We start from the raw sequence: 19,970 nt of genomic DNA on the forward strand, positions 1-19,970 counted from the left end.
CCCCACGTTTCCATCAGAAGCAGCAGGGAAATGGCCTCCACCTTTCTTCTGCCTCCCAGATCTCACTTAAGGGCCAAACCTAATTGCAAGGGAGTTAGCTCTCCAAGCTCCCCAACTAGAAAGAAGGTAGTGAGAGACGGGAGCTAATGCATAGTCCTCACTCATGTCGCGGGGCTTTCCTTCTGGTTTGGTCATTATCCATTCTGGAGCCTGGCAGGAAGTCTTCCCGTTACTGTGTTTTTGGATTTTTCTTGGCCATTTTCACAAATGTATTTTTTAGATATGTTTTTTTCAGGCATGTTTTTCAAATGATTATTTTGAATTAAAAAACACACCTAGGTACTGTTTTGTAATTTACTGGACCTCTCCTTACCCTAGTTAGTATTCTTTCTACTGTTTTTAGTCCAAAGTCTGATCAGTACAGAGGCAGTTTGTATATTTGCCATTTGTCCTGTGCTGTTTTATCCTTGGACGTATTTTAAAATTCTGACCCATAAGGAAACAGCACCACTCATCCTCTCCCTTTATCTTATTGTTCTTAGCAACTTCTGACACAACTGACGGGTGCTTCTCCTTCCAGACCTCTTGCCCACGGACTCCCATGCCACCACTCTCCTGGGTCTCCTCCTCCCTCTCTGACCACTCCTCAGCCTTCCCACCCAGCTTGCCCGCCTCCCTCTTTTTCTCTCCCCAACTTTCTTTCTATATGAGTCACAGGGCTTCCATGTCACCTAGTGCCAGACATCCAAATAAGTCCCCCAGGCGCCTCAAGGCCATGTACCCAGCTGCCTGCTTGCCCTCTCAGCTTGGTCCTCTTGAAACCAAAAGGTGTTCGAGTCCGAGTTCGTTGTCTCACAAAACCGAAGAAAGGCTTCACAGACAAAAACGGTTACGGAGGCAAAGTTTATTGGGAGAAGCCAGTCCTGGAAAGTGTGCGGCTGGGGTTCCAAAAGCAGCGGGTGTCCAGAGCGCCCGTTCCATGTCACAGCTGACGCAGTTCAGCTTCCAAGCTCGTTAAAGTCTATTAGTCCATGGCCACATGGGCGCAGGGCCTGCATCCCCAGGTGCCAGAGAGTGAGGAAGAGGAAACATGAGCTTTTTATCTCGGGTAGGTACATGCCTTGCTAGCTCCTGAGTGGTCCTCTCAAAGAATTCTGCCTGGAGAAACCAAGATGGCGGCATAGGTAAACACCGGAAATTGCTGCCTCCCACAACAAATTCAAACATACAACTAAAAGACAGAACGGACATCATCCAGAACCACAGGAAGGCTGGCTGAGTGGAAATTCTACAACTAGAAGGAAAGAGAAAAGCATACCGAGACTCAGAGGAAGTGCGGTGCGGAAGGAAAATACAGAGGTACAGAGGCACATGCAGAGAGGGCTGGCGGCTGAGGACATGGTTGTCTTTTTCAATCAGGAGGGAGTCTCAAGCTCTGAGCTCCAGTTCCGGGCGAGTCTCTGTGGACCCAGACTCATACGGGAGAAACTGGACTGTCTGGCATTGGTCGGAACTTGAGGGCAGCTTTCTCTCCGGGGTGCTTGCAGCGATTGCCGGGACACTGAGAAGCAGGGCCTCTGAGGGCAGGACTGAGAGCAGCCACAACTGCCCGCTCCGCCCTGTTGATCCCCTGGGACCCCGTCCTGCCCAAGCCATGCACGGAGGCTTTTGCATATGAAGGACCTGGCCCTTTGCAATCTGATAATTACCTAACAAACTGCAACTGGCCCAAGGCCCCAGGGCAACTTGCATTGCATCACAGCTGGCTCCTGCTGGATAGCCTCAGGCAGAGGCTAGATTAGCACCTCCTTAGAGATCCAGGAGCCAGTGTGCCTGGTGGTCAGAGTGGGACCATCCAGATTGCAGCTCCTCGGATCCATAAAGGACACACTCAGGAGGCAGACTCAGTGAGCACCAAAGCCCCATTGAAGCAAGTCTTGCCCCAGACGGGTGTCTCCAGCACAGAAGTTCTCCCACTGCAGACACAGCTGATTCTCACAGCCAATTGGCCTGGAGGTCAATCCCTCCCAATGTTACCTACAACAATCAAGGCTTAACTACAACAAGACTGTGCACAAAGCCCACAAGGGGGTGCACCAAGAGTGTCTACCTCAGGTAATTGGGGAGGCTGAGCCACTGGGCCCTATAGGACACCTAGCACAGAAAGCCACTCTATCAACACAGTGAAGCATAAAAAAATGCGGAGACAAAGAAACAGGACACAAATGACAGAAATGGAGGAAAGCAAACTACTGGATATAGAGTTCAAAACCACACTTTTAAGGTTTTTCAAGAATTTTCTAGAAACCGCCAATAAACTTAATGAGACCCTCAAGAAATCTAGTGAGACCCTCGAGGTTGTGATAAAGGACCAACTAGAAATTAAGCATACACTGACTGAAATAAAGAATATTATCCAGAGTTCCAACAGCAGACTAGAGGATCGCAAGAATCAAGTCAAAGATTTGAAATACGAAGAAGCATAAAACGCCCAACAGGAAAAGCAAAATGAAAAAAGAATCCAAAAATACGAAGATAATGTAAGGAGCCTCTGGGACAGCTTCAAGCGTACCAACATCAGAATTATAGGGGTGCCAGAAGAAGAGAGAGAGCAAGATATTGAAAACCTATTTGAAGAAATAATGACAGAAAACTTGCCCTACATGGTGAAAGAAATAGACTTACAAGTCCAGGAAGCACAGAGAACCCCAAACAAAAGGAATCCAAAGAGGACCACACCAAGACATCATAATTAAAATGCCAAGAGCAAAAGACAAAGAGAGAATCTTTTTTTTAAAATATATTTTATTGATTTTTTACAGAGAGGAAGGGAGAGGGATAGAGAGTTAGAAACATCAATGAGAGAGAAACATCGATCAGCTGCCTCCTGCACACCCCCCACTGGGGACGCGCCCACAACCAAGGCACATGCCCTTGACCGGAATCGAACCCGGGACCCTTGAGTCCGCAGGCCGACGCTCCATCCACTGAGCCAAACAGGTTAGGGCCAAAGAGAGAATCTTAAAAGCAGCAAGAGAAAGACAGTCAGGTACCTACAAGGGAGTACCCATACGACTGTCAGCTGATTTCTCAACAGAAACTTTGCAGGCCAGAAGGGAGTGGCAAGAAATATTCAAAGTGATGAATACCAAGAACCTACAACCAAAATTACTTTATCCAGCAAAGCTATCATTCAGAATTGAAGGTCAGATAAAGAGCTTCACAGATAAGAAAAGCTAAAGGAGTTCATCACCACTAAACCAGTATTATATGAAATGCTGAAAGGTATCCTTTAAGAAGAGGAAGAAGAAGAAAAAGGTAAAGATACAAACTATGAACAACAAATACACATCTATCAACAAGTAAATCTAAAAATCAAGTGAATAAAAAAATCTGATAAACAGAATAAACTGGTGATTATAATAGAATCAGGGGCATAGAAAGGGAGTGGACTGACTATTCTTGGAGGTGGGTGGAAGGGGTGTGGGGGATTCGGAAAGAGACTGAACAAAAATCGCGCACCTATGGATGAGGACAGTGGTGGGGGGTGAGGGTGGAGGGTGGGGTGGGAAACGGGTGGAGGGGAGCTATGGGGGGAAAAAGAGGAACAACTGTAGTAATCTGAACAATAAAGATTTAATTTAAAAAAAAAGAATTCTGCCTTAGCATCACCCTTGGGATTGGTTTATATGCCTCACTGCCTTGTGATTGGTTATTGCAAGCTGCCTGTCTCAGCAACATCCATACATTTTAAAGCTAGTGTCTCCCACGTGGGCCCTCCTTTCCCCAGCTGGGTTGTCTTAGTAACTCTGCCTAGCTGGGTTCCCTGGTTCTACTCCCTACCCCCCACCCCCCGCCCCCACTGCCCACCTAGCTTCCCTCTGTTTCCTCACTCACAGATATTTCTAATTAAGGTGTCCAAACTTAATTTCAGAGGAAGGGAGAGGGAGATAGAAACATCAATGATGAGGGAGACGGCTGCCTCCTTCACACCCCACACTGGGGATCAGGCCTGCAACCCGGGCATGTGCCCTGATTGGGAATCGAGCCATGACCTCCTGGTTCATAGGTCTATGTTCAACCACTGAGCCACACTGGCTGGGCTTGGTGGATTGGTTTTTAAATTTGCATTTAACCCAGGTGCATTTGCTCAGCTCAGTATTTCCTTAGATCAGCTCTGTCAGTGGGGGTTGTCGGTTACCTACTGAGTATTTGACACCTTGGATCCTATTTTTCCTGTACTGGGCCCCCAGTAGCTGGGCATGGTGGGGAGAGGGGATAAGAGGGAGAAGTGACCAGTGGAGGGAGCACAGTTCAAAACAGAAGTGTCTGTTGCCTTCAGGATATATCCAGTCACAGGAAGAAAGACTCATTCTCAACAAAGAACAAAGTAACTTGCAAGCAAAAAAATGAAGACAATCCAGAAGTGCTGATGAAAAGAATCGTTTAGAGGTGCTGGAAGAGATTAATAGGAGAAAAAGAAGGACCCATGTAATACTTTCAACAATAAAGACTTAATAAAAAAAAAATAGTTTAGAGCAGCAGTTCTCAACCTGTGGGTCGCGACCCCTTTCGCGGTCGAACAGCCCTTTCACAGGGGTCGCCTAAGACCATCCTGCATATCAGATATTTACATTACAATTCATAACAGTAGCAACATTACAGTTGTGAAGTAGCAACAAAAATAATTTTATGGTTGGGTCACAACATGAGGAACTGTATTTAAAGGGCCAGAAGGTTGGTTTAGAGGAATATAAAGTTAACTAGAGGCCCGGTGCACAAAAATTTGTGCACTGGTGGGGGGGGGGTTCCCTCAGTCCAGCCTGTGCCCTCTCACAGTCTGGGACCCCTCGGGGGATGTCCACCTGCTGGCTTAGGCCTGCTCCCCGGGGGATTGGGCCTAAGCTGGCAGTCAGACATCCCTCTGGCAGCCCGGGAGCCCTCGGGGGATGTCCACTTGCCAGCAGGGAGCAGGCCTAAGCTGCAGTCAGACATCCATAGCGCTGCTGAGGAGGTGGGAGAGGCTCCCACCACCACTGCTATACTGGCAGCCATCAGCCTGGCTTGTGACTGAGCAGAGCTCCCCCTGTGGGAGCGCACTGACCGCCAGGGGGCAGCTCCTGCATTGAGCGTCTGCCCCCTGGTGGTCAGTGTGTGTCATAGTGACCAGTCATTCCCAGTCATTCTGCTGTTAGGGTCAATTTGCATATCACCCTTTTATTATATAGGATTAGGTATACCTCTGGGGTAGGTGGACCAATGTGAACCTAAAAATAAAAAGCCAAAGTGAGAGCAGCAAGCTCTTCTTTGAGATCCCAAAGATTCCTGCCGGAACCCAAACTGCCCCGAGTGTGAGGTGAAGGAAGGGGTTTAGGAGACTAGGACGGGAAATAACCTCTAAATGATTCTTTTCATCAGCACTTCTGGATTGTCTTCATTTTTTTGCTTGCAAGTTACTTTGTTCTTTGTGGAGAATGAGTCTTTCTTCCTGTGACTGGATATATCCTGAAGGCAACAGACACTTATATTTTGAACTGTGCTCCCTCCACTGCTCCCTTCTCCCTCTTATCCCCTCTCCCCACCATGCCCAGCTACTGGGGGCCCAGTACAGGAAAAATAGGATCCAAGGTGTCCACATGAATAGGATAATTCCCATTGCTGCTGACCAGCTGTTACTCGAGCTCTACATGGATTCTATCTTAGAAAATGATTCTGTAATCAATAGTCCTTGTGGTCAGCATGTCTGCTATCCTGTTAGTTTTGCAAATAGCTGTCTGGCCCAGTCCAAAGGTTATTTTGTCCAGTTCAAACATTCCAAAGGTTCATGCAAGCAGTTCCTCTGGAATGGCTCCCCTTATGTCAGCTTTTCACCCCAGGAAGGTCTTGAAGGGAAGCGCTGTTGGGGGTAATAAGTGCTTGGCTCCCAGCAGAACCAAGCTGCAGTAGGACTGTGGTCCTCATACTCTGAGCTGGGTCTGGAGTGGGGCACTGGGTGCTGGTTTGGCTGCGTGACCGCTTTCCCATACCCTGTCGGTCCTTAAAGCAGCGCCTCGTGGAGGAGCACTGAAGAGCTTTGGAGAAACAAGTACAACCGTTACCCCCAAACCACAATCATAACCTTATCATAATGAAACACATGCATTAATGTTTCAAAGTGCCGTCTCGGAGCTCTTATCAGATTCACTGTTTTCCACCTTATTTTGGGACAAAAGTGTGATCCACATGTGCCCCCCCTCCCCCTTTAGAACCCACACTGGACTCCTTCAGAAGAACAGAAGTTAAAGGCAACCAGCTCCCCAGCAAACACTCATTACATATTGCCTGGGAACTGCTAAGGCAATTTGTTTTTGTTTTTGGTTAGTTCTTACTCAAGGATGTTTTCCACTGACTTTTAGAGAGAGTGGAAGGGAGGGGGTGAGAGTGAGAAACATTGATCAATTGGTTGCCTCCCACATAAACCCCCAATAGGGCCAGGGGTCAAGCCTGTAACCTACAACTGAGGTATGTGCTCTTGACCGGAATTGAACCTGGGACTCTTCATTCCGAAGGCTGAAGCTCCATCCACTGGGCCAAACCGGCTAGGGTGGCAGTTTGTTTTTGAAAGAGGCCACCGGCTTTTGGAGTTAATAATCCTTCCCATGCCTGCCAGCTCCAGGTTGCTCACTGCCCTGTGGCAATCACCTCTGTGCTGTGTCACTGGGTCATTCCTAATGATTGTTAAGGGACTGACCTTTTCACATGATTGACGCTTCTAAATCGGACCCACATGGGGTCTTATCTGGGGAAATAGCAAGCTTACTTGCTTGCATTCTGACATACCTTCTGAGTGGGTGAAAAACTATTGGGATTTCAGCAGAGAACTGGGTGTGGTTTATGAAATGGATCAGATTACTCATCTACAACCCAGAGTGAAGAGAATATTCCGAGAAAATGTTTTTATTTACTTTTTTCTTTGCCAATGCCTGGAACACCACAGTACTTCATTCTAGGGAAGAGGTCAGGGACGGGTGCTCCCCCCTCTTAGCCTGGGGTGCCACCTCTTCCTTCTCCACCCAAAAGGTCCTCCGACGTCTTTTATCACCAGCTCTAGTGCCACTCCCTCCTGGGAACCTCAGTAGCTGTCAGCACCAGTCCTTTGCCTTGTGTGAGAATTCACTGTTGGTAGCTGTCCCTGGGCCTGCTCCTGTGGACTCTTCCACTCCACACCACCCATTACCCTGAGGGACTCGAGTGGAGTATGAATAGCTGCAGAGTGTAGTAGACAGAAGCACCACGGAGGAAACAGAGCTTTAGTGAAGTGCTATCGGTGAGCCCTCCTAGCAAGGCTGTGAAGTCAGAGTTAAGAAAGAGGGGTAGAAATGAGGGCTATAAAATGTTGAAGATTTCACCTGATAAATTTTGGGGAAACCAAGAAAGCAATGTGATACGGTGGAGGCAGGACTTTGGGCTAAGCTCTGAGTGAAATGGGTAAACTCCAGTAAACTAGATCCCTAGAGAAGAGAGAACAGTCAAGAACATATTAAAAACTTGGTTGCATGAAGTAATGGAAAATAGGATAGGCATTCCAAGGATGCTATGTTGTTTTCCCATTTGAAAAAGGGAAAGTAAGTATGGGAAAGTGGGAGTTCGCACAGAGACACCATGGAATAGCCGCTGTTCACACAGAGCCTGCCACCAGGGGCCCAAGATGCCAGCTCCGACACAGAGCTCTGTGCCCACGGGCAATCCCCTCACCTCTCCACGCCCAAGTTCCCCGCTACCAAGTGGGAAATGAATAATGGCCTCCTCATAGTATCTTGTAAGACTGTAAGTGTTGCTAGCAATGATGCCTGGTAAAAGTGAACACCAGATGGCGTTATTATATAAAGTTTCTAAGATGTAGTGGGTAATTTATTTGGAACAAATAAACTTTAGGGATAACCTGTGTGATTCCACAGATGATAAAACGCAGGGTCATTATATGACCTTTATAAGTCACTTCAGCCCTGGACGGCTTGGCTCAGTGGATGGAGCGTCGGCCTGCGGACTGAAGAGTCCCGTGTTCGATTCCGGCCAAGGGCACATGCCTGGGTTTCGGGCTCGGTCCCCAGTGGGGGGCATGCAGAAGGCAGCCAATCAGTGATTCTCTTTCATCATTGATGTTTCTATCTCTCTCTCCTCCCTTCTTCTCTGAAATCAATAAAAAAATATACTTTTAAAAAAAGTCACTTCAAACACATACTATCTACCAGTCTCTTTGGGTCATTCTTAAATGGCTTTTTATGTACTTAAATCTTGTCTTCCAGTCTGACTCTTGAGTGTAAGAACTATGTCTTAATCTCATATGACCTAACGGTGTTCAGCACACATAGCAGGGCTAATAAATAGCTGGGGGGTTTTTAATACAAAATTCCAAATATGTCCCAATAGCAACCATTTACATATTAGCAATTATTATTATTATTTTTAATGCCACTTTCTAAGACCCAGATGGCCCTGGGAGAAAGGTCTAGATACGTAAGTTTTTGAAAAGGGAGAGAAGGCCCCAGGAGGCGGGGCCTGGAAGAAGGTGTGTTTCCTGGAAAAGTTTGATGAAAGCAAAAGGGACCACAGGGCTCATAGCCTGTACTTATCAGCGGCCCCTCTCTGTCCAGCTGCAGCAGCTGATTCCACAATAGGGAGTCCCTCTCGGTGCTGCTCACAGGCAGCTGCAGAAACAGACATGCCAACAGCCTCCCAACAGAACCCAGGCCATGGAGGGAGACCCGAGTGCCTGGCTGCCAGGGCCTTTGAGGAGCCTTGACCAGGAGCTGGCATGTATTTTTGCTATTAACTAAATGTAAGGTACTCACCTGAACAGGAAAGAGGCACTAAGCCATTTGTCAGCGATTTTAGGCGTTGACTAATTTTATGCGGGGGCGGTGGGCTGGGGAGGCTGTGGGGAGGAAGGGAGAATAAGAACCACGAAGTCCGAAGGCCCTGATTCTGAGCGATGAGCAGACGTGGCCTATGTGGGCAGAGTGCTGCGTGGAAAGGCAAGACTGTCCTTTGGGATGCATAGAATAGGAGGCTGGAGGGAGACTGGGGATACAGACTGTCCTCCCAGAGGCCCGTTCCTCACGGAGAGGTCACCTGTAGAGCCCAGAGTGACTGCAGGAGGAGGAACAGAGTTCTGTGCAACAGCCAGAGAGGGCTGGCCCCCTGGCATTTGCACCCCCGAGATTTGCCTGCCGTGGTTCCAGGAGGCTCCCAGGGTCAAGTGGACAGATCAGGAGGAGGGTTTGGGCCACCTTGACAACCCAGTTCCCTGTGCGAGCGGGTACCCACCAGATGAGGGGGCTACGGCGTGTGCAGCCAGGAATGAAAACTGAGGAGCAGAAAGAGGCCCAGCCAGACGTCCCCCTTCCTCCCAGCAGCAGCCAGTCCTGTCCAGCCTGGACCCACCCATAAGATTCAGGACCTGCAAAGAAAGGGATAGGGCATGCAACCAGTAGGGTTGACAGATAAAATACAGGACACCCAGTTAAATTTGAACTTCAGAAGCATAGAACAGAGTGTGGAATCCCAGAGGGAAGGTGTGGGAGGACGGATGGGTGCAAGGTGATCAACCAAAGAACTTATATGCATATATGCATAACCCATGGACACAGACAACAGGATTGTGAAGACCTGAAGGGGGAGAGGGCTGGAGGGGACCAATGGGGGGAGAGGAAAGGGGACATATGTAATACTTTCAATAATACAGATTTTTTAAAATATATTTTTTATTTATTTCAGAGAGTAAGGAAGAGGGAGAGATAGAAACATCAATGATGAGAATCATTGATCGGCTGCCTCCTGCACACCCCCCACTGGGGATCGCAACCTGGGCATGTGCCATTCAGCGGAATCAAACCCGGGACCCTTCAGTCTGCAGGCTAATGCTCTATCCATTGAGCTAAACTGGCTAGGCCTCAACAATACAATTTTTTAAAAAAAATTTTGGTGTTGAAAACAGTAATAGTGTATTGCAAGAATGGATCTTTTGATTCCTCAGCCATTAAAAGAAGAGATAAAGTATATAACTTCTGAACCAATTTAGGGAAAATAGAATAGTAGGATAATTTTAACAGAATTCTAATAGAATAATCCTAACCCATCTGAAAGAAGGCAAGAAAAGAGATAACAGAACTCGGATCAGATGGGGCACATAGAAAGCAGTGAATAAGATTTAAGATTAAACATATCAGAAATTATATATTAAAGGCCAAATGATCCTGTTAAAAGAAGTTATCATACTGAATTAAAACAACTATGTGTTATTTCCAAGAGACACATCTAAACAGAAATACAGAAAGGTTGAAAGTAAAAGGATGGGCCAGATAGTGTGGCTCAGTGGACTGAGCATCATCCCATGGACCAGAGGTCCTGGGTTCAATTCCAGGTCGGGGCACAAGCCTGGGTTACAGGCTTGATCTCCAGTAGGGGGCATGCAGGAGGCAGTTGATCCATGTGTCTCTCTCATAGATGTTTCTATTTCTCTCTCCTTCTCCCTCTCTATCTAAAAATCAATAAGAACATATTCTTTAAAAAGTAAAAGGATGGAGATATGCTATGTAACAATAAAAAATAAGCTGATGTTATTAATACCAGAAAAATAAAAGAGTTTAAGTAAACAAAAGGCATTACCACAGATAGATGTTTACTTCTTTTTTAAAAAAATATTTTTTTATTGATTTCAGAGAGGAAGGGAGAGGGAGAGAGATATAGAAACATCAATGATGAGAGAGAATCATTGATTGGCTGCCTCTTGTATGCCCTCTACTGGGGATTGAGCCCGAATCCCAGTCATGTGCCCTTGGCCAGAATTGAACTGGGATCTTTCAGTCCGCAGGCCGACAGTCTATCCACTGAGCCAAACAGGCTAGGGCAGATGTTTACTTCTTAAAGTTTCAATCACCCGGAAGATATAACAATTCTATATTAATAGGCACCTAATAACAAGGCCTTTATTATATAAAGCAAAATTCACAGAATTATAGTAGAAATGAATGTCAACAATTATCTCATTAATTGATAGAACACGCAGATAACCATTAAGAGCAGAGAAAATGGGAACAATACATTACAAACTTGATCTGCTGGCTTTACCTAGGTGACTGCACCCAGGATCTGCAAAACAATCTTCTCACATGCCCAGGGGACCTTCACTGAGAAACACGTGCTGAGCACTGAGCAAGTCTCAACACATTTCAAAGGATAGAAATCAGATACAATATGTTTTCTGACCACAAAGTAATAAAAATATAACTAGGAAGCCCTGTATGTTTGGAAATTTAAAAACCCCCACAAACTTCTAAAAATCCTATGGGATGTTGTTATTTGTGCTTTCTGTTCTTTCTTGTTTTTCACACCAGAAGTTTATCAATTTTAATACTTTTTCAAAGTATCAAACAACTTTTGATCATTTCTCGCATGTTGTTTTATGTTTTAATTTTTGCTCTCATCTTCGTCATCTTGTTCATTTAACATTTAAAAATTAGATAGATCATTAGTCAATTTAACAATGAAATTTTGTATGAGGATTTACAAAATACTAAATGCTTTTTAATTATTCTTTAAAATAAGCTTGTGAGACCCTAGCCAGTTTGGCTTAGTGGATACAGCGTTGGCCTGTAGACTGAAGGGTCCTGGGTTCGATTCCGGTCAAGGGCACGTACCTTGGTTGTCAGTTCCCCGGCCCTTGTCGGAGTGCGTGCAGGAGGCAACCAATCAATGTGTCTTTCTCTCACATTGATGTTTCTCTCTGTCTCTCCCTCTCCCTTCCATTCTCTCTAAAAATCAATGGAAAATATCCTCACGTGAGAATTAACAAAAATAAACTTGTGAGTTGGGTCTTTCCCCTCATTTTCAGATGGAGAAATTATAGACAGGAAAAGAAATAAATTCATAATTGCATTCACTGACGTATTGACCCTAAGGTTTGCATCTGAGACCAGAGGAACTTCTGCCCTCCTCCAGCTTTCCCCTGCCCACCATACGACCTCTACCTTTTGAGACCTTAAGGGACACTCACCCAAAACAGTCATCGTTAAGATGGTGAAGGCTTGTCTTTCAGCAACCTTACCTGCATTCATCTCCAGCACACCTGCTGCCAAGGACTGGGAGGGAAATGCAAAAAGCATGAGCGGGCAGGCTGCCTAAGCTGGAGAAGCAAGTGTGAGGCAGCCGCACCCCACCCAACACCCTTGGGTCAATGAATAGAGATGGAGGCCTGTAGGGCTCGGTATAGGGTTAACCCTCGGACTGACCTGTTGGCAAAGCCACAAACAAGTCCCAGCTTAGAGGGCACAGCTCTCTTAGCATAATTAGGCTTGACCTTATGAGGCTCCCTAGATCTTATCTGGGAAGCTAATGGGCTGAGGGAAGTGCAGCAAGTGCTGCCAAAACAAGTGAAACTCACAAGAACATTGTAACTGTGGTGACCACTACCTTGTTTACCTCTGGCTATAAAATAAAGGCTCAGCTTGCCTCTCTCTCTGTGGCCTCAGCCAGGCACAGGAAGATCCACCTAGACCCAGCTTATTCTCTTTGTCATTTCTTCATCCTTCGCCGCCCTCCCTCAGGCTTGCGGAACCCTTGGCTGAGCGAGCTTGGCACATGTGGCGCCCGAACAGAGGCCCCCTCTGCTGACCCCTCTCCAGTCTGACAAAGCAAAGCAAGTTTGTTCAGAAACAATGGATTGCTTGCTTACAGGCAAGATACTACTGAGTAACCAGACCAAAAGTTCTTTTTCTCAAATCTTGTCTCAGGTTGTGTCTATGTGTGGGGTGGTCCTTGGAGAATTTACTTGGCTTCCAGATGGGGCTGCTTTCCACTACCTGATGTCCAGATGCTAGTCCTGGGATGGAGGCCACCACACCGCCAGGCTTACCTACCACACCCAGACAAACGCTTCTCATGCCAGGCATACTTCTAAGGACTCTAATAAACACCCACTTCTCCAACCTTCATTACAACCCACCAGGTCCAACTACTATTATCCTTGTAAGAAACAGGTAAGGACACAGATAAGCATAAAAACAGGTTTAGTTACTTGTATCAAGTCATCTGCGAGTGAGAGTCTTCATTTGAACCCAGGCCAGTACACTGTCACCTCTACACAGGGTTCACACCAACTCCTTCCTGAGCATAACTGATACCATGCACGGCCTGAGAAAAACTTTCACAGCTAAACGGGGAATACTCGGGGTGGGGGCGGGGGGATGAATTGGGTTAAAGCACTGTGACCTCCTTCTCCGTGTCTCCAGGCTGAGGCCGGGAAAGAGGCATTCCAGCCCAGAGAACTTCCAGCCCAGGGAACCCCCGGGCACAGGTGCAACCAATTCCTCAAGGTCCAGATGCAGGCAGACCTCAGGTTCCCCTCAGCTTACCCTCATTTTTAATCCCACGAGGGAAAATTCCCTTGAATTGCATGACTGGTCCTCAGTACCATTTCATGCCTAGTCTCTGTAAACAAACCCAGAATAAAATCATTTTTCAAGCTTTCATTTTCAAATTCACCAGAATAAAGAGTGCATGCCTGTGGAAGTCTTTGCTGTTGATCAAGGTTTCCCTCCTGCTTTCTTTCCCCTCCCTCTCCTCTCCCCTTCTCCTCTTGCTCCTTTAATTTTTAATATTTTTATTATTTTTAATCCTCACCCAAGGATATGTTTGACTTTAGACAGAGAAGAAGGGAGAGAAACATCAATCTGTTGCCCTGACCGAGGATCAAACCACAAACTTAAAAAAATTTTTTTTTATTGATTTTTAGAGAGAGGAAGGAGAACGAAACATGGACTAGCTGCCTCCTGGACACCCCCTGTTGGGGATCGAGCCCACAACTCAGACATGCGTCCTGACCAGAAGTTGAACCTGCAACCTTTCCATGCATCGCTGCACAAACGTTTGGTGTACTGGACGATGCTCCAACCCTCAACCCTCCTTTTCGTGCCATAAGAACTGAACTCATCATACTCCTCACATCCATAAGTCATGAGACCCTTAGTAGTCTTGGTAAGTTTTATTTCTAGGAATGTTATCTTTTCACCTAAACTTTCTAATTTAATAGCATAAAATTGTAAAATAACATCAAACTTTAGAAATTCTGCGAGACTTCAACTACAAGGGACTGAGTACTTTATTCAGACTGTTGCAACAAGAACTCAGAGAATGTCTCTACAAACATGAGAATGTGAGGGGTTTTCAGGTAAATAAGCAAAAGTAGCAGCGCCCACTGCAATTTGGCTGGGCTTTGGTCGGGTAGATAATCACAATCTTACAGAAATGAGTTGTTTCTTTGTGATTTGGCTTATCTTGTTGCATCCTATTCTCAGAATTATTGACTCAAGGAATTTAGGAGTGGGTTATTTTCTCAGTATTAGCGGGCTAGGTCAGTGTATGTCCAAAGAAAAACATTTTACAGTGCTCCATTTTCCCCTTTTCCTGACTTTAGTTATTTATGAGTTCTCTTTTGTTTATTTTCACCGAGGTTTGTCAATATTATTAGTCTTTTCTAACACACACACACACACACACACACACACACACACATGTTTTTCTATTTCATAAATGTCTGCCATTTATTACTTCCTTATTTTAACTTTTTTGGGACTTATTTTGATTGTTCCGGAGGTGGTGCTAGGTTTTCTGATTTTTCTAAATATCTTTTAGGTTATCAATGTCTAAAGACTGCTTAAGCAATATCTTACTGGTCTTGATATGTAGCATTTTCATTAATTCTTCAAAATATTTTTTTTGGCCCTAACCGGTTTGGCTCCGTGGATGGAGTGTCGGCCTGCGGACTCAAGGGTCCCGGGTTCGATTCCAGTCAAGGGCATGTACCTTGGTTGCGGGCGCATCCCCAGTAGGGGGTGTGCAGGAGGCAGCTGATCGGTGTTTCTCTCTCGTTGATGTTTCTAGCTCTCTATCCTCTCCCTTCCTCTCTGTAAAAAATCAATAAAATATATGAAAAGTATATATATATATTTTGAACTATGACTAAAAAATGTATACCCAGCCATAGTGGCTGTATGGTTGGGTGTCCACCTGTGAACCAGGAGGTCACAATTCAATTTCTGGTCAGGACACATGGCCAGGTTGTGGGCTCCATTCCCAGCAGGGGTTGTACAAGAGGCAGCCAATTAATGATTCTCTCTCATCATTGATATTTCTCTCTTTCTCTCCCTTCCTCTCTGAAATAAACAAAAATACATTTAATAAAAAGAAATATATTTGTAAGTTTCTGAATATAATAGGATGCCCAAGGTATCTTTATTACTAATTTCTAATTTAATTATGCAAAGAACATACTCTATAAAATTTCTATTTTAAAAAGTTTTAGATTTACTTAATGGGCCAGTATATGGCTCATAATTTCTTCTCCTAGCTTTAATGAGACATAATTGGTATGAAAATTTGTGGTCAAATTTTGAAAATGTTTCATATTCTTGAGAAAAAATATATTTATCCTTGGTACATTGGTGCAGTGTTCCATACAGTTATCAGTTAGATTGCTTGCTAATTACATTGTTCAAAATTGTATCTATAATTTTTACCCTAATTGTCCTATTAATTAGTGAAAGAGGTGTCAAGTCAACTGTGGATTTTATATTTCTTCTGTTTGAATATATCTGCCAACTCTTAAGCTGTTATTAGGTAGACTAGAGGCCCGGTGCACAAAATCTGTGCAAGGGCCTTGGCCCCTGCTGCCATAGCAGCTGCCTTTGCCTCAACCCCTGCCCACAGCTTCGGTCACAGGCCTCTGCTGCCTCTGCCTTGGCCCCCGCCTACCACAGCTTTGTCCAGAAGGAAGGATGTCCAGGACATCCGGTCTAATTAGCATATTATGCTTTTATTATTATAGATACTAACTTAAAATTATGTCTTCCCACTGTTTTTCTTTTCTGAACCTTTTATTTTAATGATTCCCTTTGTCTCTAGGAATGGTTTGTGCCTCAAAGTCTCTATTTCATCTAATATTAGTAGAGCTACATACCCATTTTCAGATACTATTTGCTTTGTGTATTTTTTTTTAAGGCAAGTCTTTTGTATGCAGCATCTGGTGGGGTTTTGTACTTCTGTCCTGTTATGGTCAGAATGTTTGTATTCCCCCATCATATGTTGGAATCCTAATGCACAGTGTGATGGTGTTAGAAAGTGAGGCCTTTCAGAAGAGGTGAGGTCATGAGGGTAGAATCCTTATGAATGGGATTAGTGCTCTTATAAGACCCCACAGAACACCTCAGCCCTTTCCACCATGTGAGGATACAATTAGAAATCTGAAAGGTGGAAAAGAGCCCTTATCCAACCATGCTGATCTTCAACGACTCTGATCATGGGCTTCCTCCCAGCCTCTAGAACTGTGAGAAACACATTGTTTATTGTTTCTAAGCCACCCAGTCTGTGGTATTTTGGTAGAGCAGACTAACAGACTAAGATATTGACTAACAATCTTCATCATTTAATGAAATTAGAGTATAAATACTGATATGTTTGGCTTAAGATCTACCATCTTTTTGGCTTTTTCCTTTGTCCCACCCATTTTTTCTTTTACTTGCTTTATTTTTAAAAATCCATTTTTAATCTACTAGTATTGAAATTATATATCCTATTTTATTATTTCCCTGGACTTTACAATATGCATGAGATTAACCAAAACCTTTACCCTTATATAACACAATCCTTCGATCCTTTTTATTTTGACTTATATGCTACTATTGTCTGGTATTCTAAGTCTCTTATTTTCACAACTCCAGATTTTTATCGTTTTATATAAAATGTTCATTTACCTTTGCCAACATATTCCTTATTCTCTTTGCTCCTATCTTTTTATATCTCAGACCCCATCTGGGATCATTGTCCTTCTGTATTACAATGGATTCTTTAGAATTTTCTTTATTGTGGATAACAAAACAATTTGTCTTAAAATGTGTTTATTTGTATCCTCATTATTGAAATATACTTTCACTAGGTATAAAAAATAAAATTCTAGGTTGACATTATTTCCTATCTTTGTGCTGATGTTTTCACTCCACTCTTTTGGCTCCCATTGTTGCTGAGAAGTCTATTCTTCCTTTGAAGGGATTTTGTGTGTGTTTAGCTGTTAATTTTTTTCTCTTTGATTTTCTGCAGTTATGATGTGTGTAGGTGTGACTTTCATCAAGTTATCCTCCTTTGTATTCTTTGGGCTTTTATATCTGTAGGCTTGTATTTTTCATCAGTTCTGGAAAATTCTCAGCCCCATTCTCTTTGCCCCTTTTCTTGTGTCCTTGCCTTCTGAGAGTATGATTAAACACACATCAAACTTCTTTTCTATCTCCATGCTGCATTCTGGACCATTTCTTCACCAATATCTTTCATGTTTTCACCAATTCTTTTGTTCCTGTCACAAACTGTTACCAAATACATCTTCAAATATTTTAAGGACAGTTCCTCCCCTGACCCCAATGTAACTAATAATTCAATATGTGAAGTCTATGTATGTCCTTTTCTGCTGGCTTTCAGTCATGTTGCCTTTTTTCCTTATGTGCCTGATTATCTTTATTAATTGTCCCTAAAAAAATATCTATAAGGGTTACTTGAGGTCAAAATTGAAGGAGTCTTCTTCCAAAGTTTTCTGTTGCTTCTACCAGGTGTGTTTATCTAGTAGGGTTGGCCAATGACCACAGGGCATCAGGGATGTTTTTTCCCTTACTTTTTCTTCTCTTGCTTTGCTTAGTAATAGCACTGCTATCTGTGGGAAACTGATATAGGGTTAAGCCTCAGACTGGCCTGCTGGCAAAGTCACAAACAAATCCTAGCTTAAAGGGCACAGTCCTCTTAGCATAATTAGGCTTGACCTTATAACACTCCCTAGATCTTATCTGGGAAAGCTAATGGGATGAGGAAGTGCAGGAAGTGTAACCATGGTCAAAACAAGTGAAACTCACAAGAACTGTGTAACTATGGTAACCACTACCTTGTTTACCTCTCACTATAAAAGCTTGGTGAGGCCTGAGCACAGTGGAAGTCCTTCCTCTTGAGTTGGACTTGCTCGCCTGGTCCCCCATATTCCCAAATTATCTTGTGTCTTTTCTATTTCATTTGTGTGCGGCTCCACTTCCAGACCCGAACCCTGAACCACGCAGGACGTGGAGGGAAACACTTACGACAGCTATCTCTACAGTCCCATGGGCCTGGGGATGGGTTTAGACCTGGTTTACCTTATCCTGAGGATAAAGCCTTTTGGGAAGCCAGTTTACCTTAGGAAAGGTCTCCTGTAAGATTCATCACCTCAGGTGGACCTGGCCCTGACCTTCTGTCTCTCCCTGTGACTGAAGTGGTGCTCAACTGTGCAGCATCAGTAAACAGTTTAGAGCATAAGCTGCTCTGGAGTTCCCCTCTCTGATGACCGGATCCCATTTTCAAACTGCCCTGCTTATTTAAACTACATTGTCTTCTCACTCTCGATGCTCTTGATGCAGAAGGCATCCCAACTACATTTTAGTCTTTTTTGGTTTAGGTGGGAAGTTAACCCAAATAACCTGGCCCATCTTTACCAGAAAGCACTGCCCCACCTTTTTAAAGTTGTTTTTCTTTTCCAGACTTTGAGGTTTTCCAGCCCAGATTTTTAGATTTATATCCTTTATTTCTATCATTTTAGTGCTCGCCCATGACAATTTATCATAATTAATGTCATAAAATCTACATTTAAACAGCATTTTGATCCTCTTCCATGCAAATCTTCCATCTCCCAATTTACCTACTATTGTCCAAGATCTCCATTCTATTTTAAGCCTTGAATTAGACAGGTCTTTTTAGACACTGCTTTTTTTAAGCGTTTTGATTTACCTACATATGTTGGAAATTTTACTTTTCTTCTCGCATATCAGAAGTTTTCTCTGAAAAGAGGTGGGGGATGGTGGTCCCTAAACCAGCTCAAGTCCTGAGGGTCTGAACAGATGCAGTCAACCACCTCTGCACCAGTCTGCCTGGAACAGGTAGAGACCCAAAGACCCCTCCTTGTCTGGATCATTCTGAGCTGCACGTATCTGTCCTTAGATAGGCTCAAGACCAAGAGGCCCCAGGACCCACTTCTTGTGCATGAGTCAGTGGAGGTTCTCGTAGTAATGTGTCCCAGTGCTCAGTAGGCAAGGGCTCTCAAAATTCCCATCTGAGTGGTTACTCTCCTGAAAGTAGGCAGTGCATTATGGGGGCCTCAAGCCACTGGCACACTGACCGCCCTGGCTACACAGAAACCTCAGGTAACCCAGTCATCTAAAGCCATACTGGTTTTATCTTCAGTAAATGAAGATGAACCGGTGACTCCTAAAATTGATACTCCATGGACTCCCTCCTTTTTGTCCACTGGGCAAGCCCTGCTAGAGACTGGCCACTCTGAAGGATGTGTGAGCTTTGATGCCTTTCATCAGTCCAACCCATTTCCCAATCCTCCCTCTTAATAAAAAAATAAACTGTCTGGCCCAAATACCACTGTTACCTTTTCTTCCTGACCAATAATGATGCTCACTTTCCTCTGAGCACTGCATTTTTGTTCAGCATCCATTGGGGTAGCTTTACTTATGGACTTTCTCTCTTATATATCCTTTATTTACTCCTCCTGCCTAGTGCCCAGGACAGTGGACTGTGCCTAGCACATCCTCAACAAGAATTTGCTGAATATATTAACCCAAGTCTATGGAGAGAATCATGTTTGCCAGTGCTGCATGTGGAGAGGACAGAGGAAGTGTGGTAGTGACATTCCAAAGTGGGAGTTGAATGACAGAAATACATTATCTATCCCTTTCCTAGTTCCATCTCTACCCTCTCTGTCTAAATTTACTGATGAAGGCTTGGAGACAAAGTGAAAAAATTATACTCCTAGAGAGAGGAATGTAAACTTTGTGGCAAGATACACGAAGTCCTAGAGAGAGCAGGGACACTATCTGGCAAGCGATTCTTCTCTTGTAAAAGAGTGAATTTTGGAACCAGAG

Source organism: Myotis lucifugus, unplaced genomic scaffold (genome assembly GCF_000147115.1).
Source record: "Myotis lucifugus unplaced genomic scaffold, Myoluc2.0 scaffold_907, whole genome shotgun sequence".
NCBI lineage: Eukaryota > Metazoa > Chordata > Mammalia > Chiroptera > Vespertilionidae > Myotis > Myotis lucifugus.